Source organism: Amphiura filiformis, unplaced genomic scaffold, assembly GCF_039555335.1.
Source record: "Amphiura filiformis unplaced genomic scaffold, Afil_fr2py scaffold_134, whole genome shotgun sequence".
NCBI classification, from domain to species: Eukaryota; Metazoa; Echinodermata; class Ophiuroidea; order Amphilepidida; family Amphiuridae; genus Amphiura; species Amphiura filiformis.
Genome location: NW_027305598.1, coordinates 14,830 through 27,061, shown reverse-complemented (window position 1 = coordinate 27,061; position 12,232 = coordinate 14,830). Strand labels below are relative to the sequence as shown.

The window sequence follows — 12,232 nt, the reverse complement described above, 5'->3', positions numbered from 1 at the left end:
TCCGTGACCGGCTTGATTTCGATGGAGCGGAACCAAATTGGCTGCGGAGGAGACGGGTCATTTTTCCATGCAAATTTTTCAGTGTCAGCCTGGTTGAATGTACACCCTCATGAATATTGATTGGCAACATTTTCCAATATACCAGCGTTCAATTCGGACCATACTGCAGTTACTGTCCGTTTTCCTATACACAATACACAGTGCTCTTTCCCATTGACGCGTGACCTTTACAAATAGCCCTACGTTAACAGTATGGGGATATGACTAGTTAACGTCGCTGTGTGAAAAATAACCGGCCAATATTAAAAGTACTCTTCTAAAGTTCTAGAAAATATAGTTTTTAACATGTCCTAAATTTTTAGCTAATTTAGATGTTTGGAAATATTCGTACTTTGGTGTTTTAGTTAATGTTATAGGTAATAGTACATTGCCTAGTTAACGTCGCTGTGTGAAAAATAATCGGCCAATATTAAAAGTACTCTTCTAAAATTCTAGACAATATAGTTTTGTAACATGTCCTAAATTTTTAGCTAATTTAGGTGTTTGGAGAGGGTCGTACTTTTGTGTTTTAGGAAGGACATGTAAACGACAGATAACACCAAAAATATGAAGAAATTATTTCCAAACCGTGTTAAGTCAAAAATCATTATGTTGCTCATTTTCAAGAATGCTGGTTTACAAAAAGCACGCCATTGTCTGATTTCGTGAACAAAGCCACACATAACATTGTTTCCTTTCGTTTCCTTTATAATCGGTTACCCAACTGAAGCTATGAATACCAGCTTTATTGCGATATCGCACATGAAAACAGTCACTTGTGCACAACCAGAGAAGATCCGATTTAATCAGTTGAGCTGTTTCAATGAGTGTTATCTTGGTTTAATAGCTTTTAATGGGGTTAAGTCCTGCAAAGGTCGAGATGAATTCTACTGTAGACATGACTGCATCATGCACAATAGAACAATAGACCCTTCAGTGCGTTGGTTATTACATCTAAATCTACAGAGTCTGATACGGTCACGTTATTAAATACCATATAGCCATAGATTACTTCCTGGATTCGGCAGCTTTAATTAGCATGAGGCCGCATTGATATGTAAATAGCGTATTGTTATTTAAATTTGTGCCCAGACGTATTGAGGGCGACAGTCATGTTATCCAGACGGAGAATGGTTGCATTTGCCGGGCATGTCAAATTGCTGAGTGAAGGCTGATAATCACCTTTCTGTATAGGTAATAAGCTAGTATATTTCGTGCGTGTACCAGTTGGTTATAGCAAAAAAATAGTATCATATTAAATATATTAAGTGTATAAACTTTGATATTTACATGAATTTGAAGAGCAGAGCTTCGAAATCTAGTTATGTCAGGTGGTGTGAAATTCTGCTGCGTGATGGGAATACCCGTCCGCCATTTCATTAAACTGGATCGTTTTCGCCTGGTTTGTGCCCAGATGTATTGGGGGCGCGCTGACTGGCTATCGGCTACCCCTGCGGTGGGAAAAAAACAACCACCAGGTAAGTTTATTTTTTGGTATTATTATTTATAGCAATTTTGAATTGATTCATTGTATATATATTTTATGTGATATTTTTGGTAGTTTTAAGTGAAATTCACGTTTCTATTGATTTCCCGCCAAAGTTGTTTTGTGGCGCGAAGAATTTTGTTGCGTGTTTTCGGCCATTTTGTGAATAATATTGCAGCGTGATATGCTTGTATTGATACAGTGTATATTAATGGCGAAAAGTAAATGTGATTATGGCTCCTATAATAAGCCATAGTACTGAATATAATGATCTTCTCCGACTCAGTCATGAAATAGTGAAATTAGTGGATACAAGTAATAGTGCATTAGTGAAAGTAGTACACGAACACGTAGGACATACAATCGTTTTGGCGAGGTCAATGAGAGGATATTGTCCAATGAGAGGTACAATGAATCTATTGAACAAAATGTAAATGATCGATGTCGTGCACCTGTAAACAGTAATAGTTGTATTGATCGGAGTCCGTATACATGTAGAGAGGTTAATGACCGTTATATGTGACGTGTCATGTCAAAAAGAGACACTTTTGGGCAGGTTATCAATTTTAAGGTTTTTACATATCTTAAATATAGAGATATTTTGCTCCACAACGCTGTTTTCCCCAATGAAATCGGACATTCCCAAGCGAAGATATTGAGTTCGTAAGTTATGGTATTATAAAATTGGAAATCGAGATATCGGCCTTTAAAAATATTATTGGCAATGTTGAGAGTAGGAATTACCTTGAAAAATGTCTCAAAAAATACAAGATGCCAGTTATTTTCCGGTCTGAAACTATTAGACAATATTTTTAACATTAATAACATCACAAATTCGCAACAAACCCAAATTGAAAAAATCACCCTCGGGCAGATTTTTGACCTTTTCTCCATTTACGATCCTGCCCAAAAGTGTCTCCTTTTGACATGACACGTCACAATTATGAAATGTTACAGATGTAATACACTAGGTCATAGCTACAGACAGTGTCCTGAAAAGGAAGATGTGTATAATCGGGGTCGTAGTTGTTATCCAACTGATGAACAGGTAATACATGCACAAACTGTACAGAAATTTGTTTCATATAGTTGTAATGTAAACAGTGTGATTGAGCAAACGCGTCAAAAGGGCAATAATTCTTCATGTAATTCAGCCCAAGTTCCGCGCAATGGAAAATTTGATTCAAATTTTGCCGCGTCTGAATGCGATAGTGATAACGTTGAAACGGATTTTGATGAAGAAGTTTATATTTCTGTCACTATTGGTAGCCAAAACATTGACTGTTTAATTGACACTGGTTGTACAATGAATCTAATCGATCATGAGTACTGGCATTCTTTGGAATTGTCACACCAAATTGCAGTGTCAAGACCGCGATTAACAAAAGCCCGTACCGCTAACAAATCTGTGTTGCAAATCAGTGGTTTTGTTGTTGTTCCGTTGTTTATTGAAGGTTCAAAATTTCTCGTGCCAATGTATATTGCTCGAAATCTTAGTCAGGAAATCATGTTGGGAAAGAGATTCCTAAAACAACACAAGGCCAGATTAGATTTTAACACACAGAAATTGCGGTTATTTAAGGGTACATTCTCTTGGGTCATGACCTTGACATAGGGAAAATTTGTTATCTTATTTTTGACAAGAAGACATACATATCCTTCATATAAAATAACATGAATCCTGAAAAAAGTGCCAATGTGTAATTTCCCCCTATTTTGTCTCCCGTTGCTAATGAAAACAAACTCCGATTGTATTGCGTGAGGTCCATTTATTAAAAGCTCCATGGTATGCACCAACTACTATCTTAGTTTCGAGTCCAGACTGCATGTTGTTAGGACGAACGACGTGTGTTTAGAACGACGTAAACCACAGCATAAACCGATTGTGAAGGAGACTAACTCTCAAGTTGAAGCGTTTCCGATTAGAACGTCAGTCCGGCAAACTCGTCAAATTGGGCATATAATATCAAAACGGGATGTACGAACGGGAATCGGGATATCGCTGTGCTTGAAACCGTGCGCCCAGCAGGGCCGGTAACTTGCAGTAGTGTTTTGTTTTGCATGCAGCCCGGGCATGCAAGAAATGCTGTGAAAACATATTTATATGGAAGATATGAGCCTATATTAGATTTACTGAAACCTTACCCGGGGCTAGACGTTCGCTTTTCGTATCTCTTTCCTTGTTGGAAAGGTATAACGTTGTGGAGATAGGAACATGTACCAATCATCCGGGACCTACTCTGCCATGTTTGGCTGAGTAACGGTACATGAACACGGTCTTTTGTCCCTATGTAAATTATCCTCTGACAGGTATTGTGTTGAGAAATGACCCCACAACTTTCACGTGCTTAGAATTTTACCATTGACATTTATCAAATTTTGACGTTCGGACAACGATCTTTCTATATATACAGATCATATTCGTTAGCCTGATATCTGGCCTTTAAACTTACCAATATTCTTCAGAAACTTGCTCATACATCTTTACGGCATGAAATAGACGACATTTTTGTGATGTTGGCAATGTCAAAGGTTACGATAATCTGGACTATTTTACTTTATGGGGGAGTCCGAAAATGAACTTTGGCAGGGGCTGACAATGCATTTATTTACTAGCGCCATCTCTGTTTGTAACCAAAGCATTTGGAGTTCCAAGACAATCCAGCGTGTATTTTTATTCCAACGGGCGGCCGGCCGGTCGGTCATGCCTGAATTAATCTCGTTTTATACAGGGGTTTTACGTTTCATGTTAATTTACTATCCCCAATCCACTACTCCGTCATTTATCCACCCTAAAGTAAAATGCACATGACGAGCCCGGGATGAGGCGAGGTCAAATATATGTCAGATGCGATTGCAGGCTACCCATAATACTAAGCGTATGATGGGCTATGTATCGTATCCCACAAGCTACCACATAAAATCTCATGTAATCATGGTAATAGACTGCAAAGCATTCTTGGTAGGGAAGATTGTTGCAAATGGAAAAAATTCAAAGCGCCCTCGGCGCATCAGGTCAAGAGGTCAAATGATGCCAATGATGTAAATAACTGTAGAACCGAGCAATACCCTCCAAGTAAATGCAAGCGTTTTCACACCAAATCAACAGGGATCGCCGAATTGAAGGTAACACAAATTGGTACAATATGATGGTCAATATAGAGGTTCATTTAAATAGGTAGGAAAGTGTGCATAAATGTGAAAAAATATGTTTTTTCAAATGGAATTTTACAGTTCTTGCGGAAATGGTATGACACATGGCAAGTGACCCAGGAACACAATGAAAAGGTCAATTTTCATCATTTATTTGTTCTATTGCGTTCAACCATCTCCAACAATGTTTTCAATGGAAGTTCCTCTGGCCCTAGTGGAAGTAAAAACGGATACTATGGCCAGAGTTCTAGGGCTACCCGGGGCTCACAAAAATGATTATTATAAATGATCAGCCAAATATTGTTGTAGGTCTATTTATCATTATTCAATGACAATGGGCATGCCTATTGCCTCCGGCAGAAGGGGGGGGGTGTAATCCCATACTGTCAAATGCATACGGGGATTGCGCTTTTGCAAATAATCCTTATAGACATGGGTCCCTATTTTTGCTGAAAATCCTTATGGGTCCGTTAAACCCCCGTACCGAATTAAAAATCTCGGTCTTTTCGGGAAAAATGTGTCTATAGGAAAGAAAACTTTAGACATGGGTCTATATTTTAGAGAAAATCCTTAGAAATGGGGCCCCTACCTGTCCACGGTCAAATGGCAATGGGTAGGCCTACGGGTTTCAAGTCTGGAGCCTCCACTCACGTCTAAAAATATCAACTTGCCCCCCGCATGCCTAGGGTTTTAGGTGTCATTTCGCCCAAACCATACGCCTAACGACCATACTCGTCATACGCGTAGGCCTATGGGGGGAGGGGCTTTTGGGGTGGCAAAAAAGAAAGGCAGCAGAAGAAGGTGCGGCAAAGGGATAGCGCGCAGTGGTGTAGATTTCTTTTTGACATGTGGGGGGATGGGGTTGGAAATTTTTTTTGAAGTATAGGCCTATAGTGAATCCAGCACCTTTTGGCGACCGCATTATAAGGAAAAAAATACTAGAAGATAACTTACTAGGCCTAGGCCTACTAGATGCAAAAGTGGAATAAATTCGCGTTGAGCGTGCAAAAATTTGCACTTTGGGGCTAGCTAAAATGGCCAATGAGGTTAATTTGGTCAGAAACCCCTGGCAAAAATCCACATAGAGGCGTCAACATTGGGAGGGTGATTGTATGGACCAATTCCCCTGGCAAAATATTAGTGGGATTTATCTTCCATCCCACCAGGATCTACGCCTACAAAAGGGATCCGAAGTTCTAAACTTCGAAAATAGTCCAATAGGCCTACTGATACTTCCCATGACAATATGTCGGTTCATAAAATACAAATTTTGTATTAGAGCCAACACAAAGGTTTTACTGCTTTTGGAAGGAGGGTGGTCCGAAATTTAAAAAAATGGGCGGCAATGAAATTATGACCCCCTTTTTTCGGCAACAAAAAAATTATGACCCCCACCGCCGATAGGCCTACACCTTAGGGGCTGTGCAATAATTATGAGCCCCGGGGGAGGGTAAAATTGGGAAGGGGGGGGTGCAAGAAATTTTTGGCGAGCCGAAGGGGGGGGGGGGCAAGCAATTCCCCCAAGCGATTTTTGGCACGCATTCATGGGGCGCCTTTTAAATAAAACGCTCTAAAATGGCTTGGGAAAACAGTACGGAAACGCTTAAATTTTCCTGCTCGCTGCGCTCGCAACATACAGGGTGTCCCAGAATGATTTTTACCGTGTTTGAACAAAATATCAAAAATATATAGTCAACAGTGTATCTAATTTTAAAAAGTGCAATACAATGCCACACATGTCTTCTACTTATTCTGTGACTTTCATGGAAATAGCTTGATTCGTTTTGGCGTGACATTGCTATTACTGAAAATGGCCGAAAACTGCATGTGTGTAATTTACAGTGCAAAGGCATCACAACACATGGATCCTTTATCACCATCGTCCAGCCGCACTGTGCAATTGGAGAAATCCTACATTCTTTGATAGGAAATACACCAAATTTTGCACAGATGTAGAGCTTACAATGCTAAACAATTCTTGATATGGGATTAAGTGAAATGATATCAGATATTTAGGTTGAAAAACATACTTTTGTGTGATTTTTACCACAATTTTTACCCAAAAATGTTATTATTACAGAGGATATAACTTCCTCAAGGATCCTCCGCAGTAAATTTTAATCGTCTTCGTTACGTAGCTGTGGGTTTGACCATATACCGGTACTGTGGACATACGTGCATGCTGTGTCACTAACATGACTAAGGACGAACCTTCTCTATACTTTTATGAAAAATCCGTCTCTGCCGGCATTTCAAATGATGAAACGCACACACCTCAATAATTGTCTTCAAAACTGCCGCCAAAGAAAGAATAGTTTAAGGTCACTCAAGCGTAGCAAATCCTTTATTCCATATAATGATTGCTTCGTAACATCATAAATAAACGATAGATATCGACTATTTAGTAGAAGTAAGAACAGGACACAGCAATTATACTGCATAACATTACTTTGTGCTGAACGGTTAGTAATTTTACAGATTTTCAAAATAGGTTGCTTTGTCAAAACTGGGAATTCACCATTTTTACGCAACCCTCTCTAACTTCTACTAGAAGCGTCCAATTTTTAAAATCTAAAAAATCTGAGAAAGCTAAATATATGTAGAACTTAAAATGCGAAACAATATGGCCAATAAAAATGCCGTTCATACCTAAAAAATTCCATCTTTCTCGGTATAAATCATTCTGGGACACCCTGTACATCTAGACCATTTAAGGTTTGCAATTTCGGATTCCAAAAATTTGGCATGTTCAAGGGGGGAGGGCAAAGAATTTTTGGCGGGCCGAGGGGCGGGGGGGGGTGTCACGCGATTTTTGGCGGGCCGAAGGGGGGGGCAAGCGATTTTGGCGAGCCATTTGGAAGTTTTACCCCCGGGGGTAAATTGCACAGCCTATGCCTACCCCCTAAACAGGCTAAAATTGTATTGAAATCATTCAAATCAGTCTTTTTGAATAAAATAACCACACTATCTGTGGTCATCTTGTGACTGTCTACATTTTGGTCATCAAAAATGTTAAGACCCCCCATATTTTTCTTTCCAAAAATTTATGAACCCTTCTGTATATTTGGGGTACCCCCTTCCGAAGAAAATTACAGCCCCCGCTAGGCCTAATCATTATTTTGTTCTTGAGCAAATATTGGTGAATCATATGATTTAAAAATGCATCGGTAAACCATATTTTGTACTTTTGTTCTCAAAATTACAAAAAAAGTAAGGCAATTATCGTAGTAGGCTGACGATATCCATTCTTGTTCCAAAATTGTTAATTGTGCCCTTGGTTTGTTCTCACTGGCCTTGTTCTGACCAAAGCTTCTGACATTCATAACATCGTTGGTCAATCATGTTCCAAACGGGATATAGAACCGCGGCAGTCTTCTCCAAGTGTGTACATCTCGATTTGCCGGATTGACCCATGACCTCATGAAACGTAAACACATGGCCGGGGCTAGTCTCCTACACAGCCAGTTTGCGTCGGTCTGACACTCGTCGATCCTCCTAACAAACAGTCTGCAAAAGAGCACATATAACGACTCTTCTGATTGGTTCCCCATATTTGGGAAACGGAAGTGACTGTTGACCTGATCAATTTGATTTGACCTTTGAACAGCTGATTGATTTCGTTCGCCGCAGCACGATCTGTCAACGCGAGCAGATTTGATTGAAAATTGAACGAATTTTCAACATCTATTTGAGCACGAAAGAAAATCTCAAGACGAGAAAGTAAGTACTTAACGAACTGATTTCTGTTGATTTTATTGATACAGCTCGACAGGCGCAGGCTAGGTCCATAGCATAGTCCCGTCTAAAATTCCTGCATGATACATCTCTACATTTACATTACAATGAATGTTTACATCATTTCACATTTGTACATCTACATGGCACACATACTATTACACTGGAATATTATAAATATATTATAATACTAGCCATTGCATGCATGCATGATACTCTACATACTGATTCTGTCTGATGGCATGGCGTTTGGAGTACATGAGTAAACCTTTGACGAGAGTGTACATCACAAAATTTACTCAGTCATTTGTTGGAACACACTTGTCTGATTGTTGTCTGCAGAGGTGATCTGCTGATGTGGAGTCAGTGGAAATTTACAAATTAACTTTGTGCCGTACATAACACATTGTTAGCTCTGACTTTGCAACATCACGGTACGTACGGGCTCATCAAAGGTTTACTACAACATATTATACTTAGGGATTATTCGGGGTTCGGGATGTGGTGCGAGGTGACTGCGGCCTTCAAACAGTGTTAATTTATAAACGTTTGATTGTGTGTGTAATTACACAATACACATGAACGCTTGTACGAGAAGTCTAGCTTCGAATTTGTCACAGATAGCTTCACACTATTTAAAGACGAGTCCTGAGCTATCAAAATCTAGTACTTAGAAATCAATGGCTAGGGAAGCTGTAAGTAAATACAGCCGATCACTGCTGGAGATCGTATCAAAAATGTTGCTAAAATTGCAGTTTGCGCTTCAACTAAATATTAGACTGTTAAAAATAGGCAGCATTTCCTTAAAATACACAGTTGACTCAATCAAATTTTAACTTGCATCAAAATCAGCAGAAATATTACATGTCAGTGCTGATTGGCAGATCCACTGAAATAATGATAGCAAATGGACTCGAGCATGATAGCATCGAATGCATACAAAGCTGTACATGTAAAACTATTGTGTGCACATTTGAAGCTAGAGTTCTCAAGTAAGTAGTAAGCAAACGTTACTGTCTCGATTCTCGAATGGTACAAATCCTGGTCCCATGAACCACTGGACCTATTCTGAGGTGCTAGCATAGCTAATTTGAAGAAAAAAATTTGGAAAAAAATTACGAAAACATTACAGTTTGTTATCCAATATGCAAACTATCAACAAATGTTTACCTCTTAGCTCTTCATCTATTAGGCCTACATAATTATTATAAATGCATGGAAAATTGTAATTGTTTCTGATCTTAGCACCTCAGAATAGGTCCAGTGGTTCTTCAAAGTCGCTGGAAACTTTGGGAATTTTTTTTTTTTTTATTGAATTAAATTTTTTTTTTAAACTGATATCGGATCGGATCAGATATTGGCCGGTATTATTTACATCGATATCCAATCGGTAGACAGTTCTGCCATATCGGTTGAGGCCTAGAGATAAATCAGGTTTAGCTAGCTCAAGTTGAGTGCCGGTTAATATACCATATCCAATTAGAGCGCCAGCTCAGGGCACAATTTGTTAGCAAACATGAGGAATTGGTAAATGGGGATATACCCCCTAAAAAGTTTTTTACTCATTTTATGATGAAAACATCATTTGTGAGAAAAAAAATGCTATTTATTAAATCATTAATTTGTGTATTTGGTTTGCAGTTGACCAAGATGACATCTGATGAACAACAGTAATGGAGATGGCTTGATGCAACACGATCTTGGGTTTCTGACAGACAGTGACCTGTTACTTTGTAAGTAAAAACATTCTTAATGTCAACTCATTTCTTCCTTTAGAATCATGCCAACAGCAAAACACCATAGAGTATAATGGTGAAATTAAGAATGGTGGAATATAAATAAGCCTAGATAAGACAAGCAACTAAAAAACTGGAAGAGGCTACATTATGTAAACAATCACAGAAAGGCTTGAAAATGTGAAAAACATAATCTATGGCAGCACATTAAAATGGCTCTTTTTACTTGTTTTTGATTTGAAAGAAAAAATACTAAATCCCCATAATGTCACTGATTCAATGATACGTAATGAGACGTCTCAGCACTCACTTTATTGGTGAATAAATCTTCATGCAGACATTTATCAGACCCATTTAATATTATGTTTAATTGTTATTATTGTCTTACAGGAGCATGCATGATGATTTGGAAATTGGACCTTGTGATGGCCACCTTGAACAACTGATTTTTGAATCAACAGACAGAACAGAACTATTATTGCTGATTATTCAGTGGATTATGTAGCCTACTGATTTGTCACATACTTCTCAAATAGCAATTAGATGTAAAGTTACAGCATTCAGCAATTGAGAAAAATCAGACAAAAACACTTGTTTGGCCTGTATGAAAATGAATTGTGCAGAAACACAGAACACAAAATGATTGTGTTCATGGAGAACAAAACTAAAAGGGCTCCAGTATTACTCTAAAAATTACATAAACAATGTACACATGTATATCACTCAAAGATTATGACACAGGAATTTGATTTAATACAGGGCCTCTGAAAGAACTGCAGTCAGAAAATTTAATTTTTGAGTACCGTAATTAATGTTGCTACAAAGAAATTGAAAAGGTGTATGTTGTTACGTGGTAAAGCATCTGTAACTTACTTTTTAATTTTGAAAATCAACGGTTTGGTTCAGGAACCAAACTAGGAACAATAATTAAAGTTCAGAGAGTACAGTTCTGTATTTAAGTTTTTTTTTGTTTTTATTGTTTTGGTTTTGGAGTGTCCCTGTACTAGAGCTAAATGCTAGGATCAGTCTTCATTGACATTTAAAACAAAAGATAAGAAAAATAAGGCCCCAGTGTTTTTGCAAAGCTATAATTCGGTGTGTTCATGCGATACTCTATTAATGATTTCAAAATGCATTTGTATCCATTTTGAAATCATTAATAAATATGACATGAATTTACATTATATATAACTATTTGCATATTAAAAACACTAGGGCCTATAATTGTTTTCTTCTTCTTTTTTAAATATCAACCATGAATGATCCTAGCATTTAGGCCTAAAAAATTGTTTGATTGACATTTGAAAAATTCGGGTAGGTCGGTCAGCATTTTTCCCCTTTTTTTCTTCTTCGTTTTTGCACCCGCTTTTTAAGCTGTAAATTGCGTATGATAAAGGCCTTGGAACTTTAAAAAAAAGGTTTTTTTATTATTATTTTTTTAGGGTGTTTAAGTTTAGGGTCGCTCGGGTTACGCCAATCAAACAATTTTTAAGGCCTTAGCTCTAGGGTCCAGGGACACTCCAAAACCGAAAAAATAAATAACTAAATAAATTAATTAAATGTTTTTAAATAGCCCGACAGGCCACATGGAGATAAAACCCAATAGCCCAATGAAAAATTTGGTAGGCATGGCTATCGGGCTATCGCTTATTCCAACCCCTTCAACTTGCAGTTTCTTGTATTCACAGTTTGAAACATTTACAGCCTATGGGACAAAAAACATTTTGCAGGCAAAAATAAAACCCATGATCTTTCATGATTTTTATTTTTGCCTCCAAAAATATTTTTGTCCCATAGGTTTGTAGGATTGTATATTAAATTGCAGACCACGATGATGCATGAAAAGAGTACCCTTTCCTGCAGATTATTGCTCGATGATGACAACACATTTATTCTGAGTGGTTTCCCAGGTATTAACACTGAAGCAAATTCAAACAAACTAAAATAATTATGCTTGTAATTATTATGCTTTCTTTCCATTGTTACACATACAAAGTCATGAAATACAAAGTCATGATTGTTATTAAATGCCATCTGTAATTACCAACAGTATTACCAGTGCTTGTGTTATCAAATATAATTA

General features: G+C 37.9%; 1 long non-coding RNA gene across 1 annotated transcript; it reads left to right on the top strand.

Moving 5' to 3' along the window:
- The first annotated feature begins 8,275 nt into the window (after positions 1-8,275).
- LOC140145095 (uncharacterized) lies at positions 8,276-10,887 on the top strand. The gene is made up of 3 exons (XR_011857983.1): positions 8,276-8,398; positions 10,055-10,146; positions 10,540-10,887. It is a non-coding gene; the product is annotated as an uncharacterized lncRNA (long non-coding RNA).
- Positions 10,888-12,232: the final 1,345 nt, after the last annotated feature.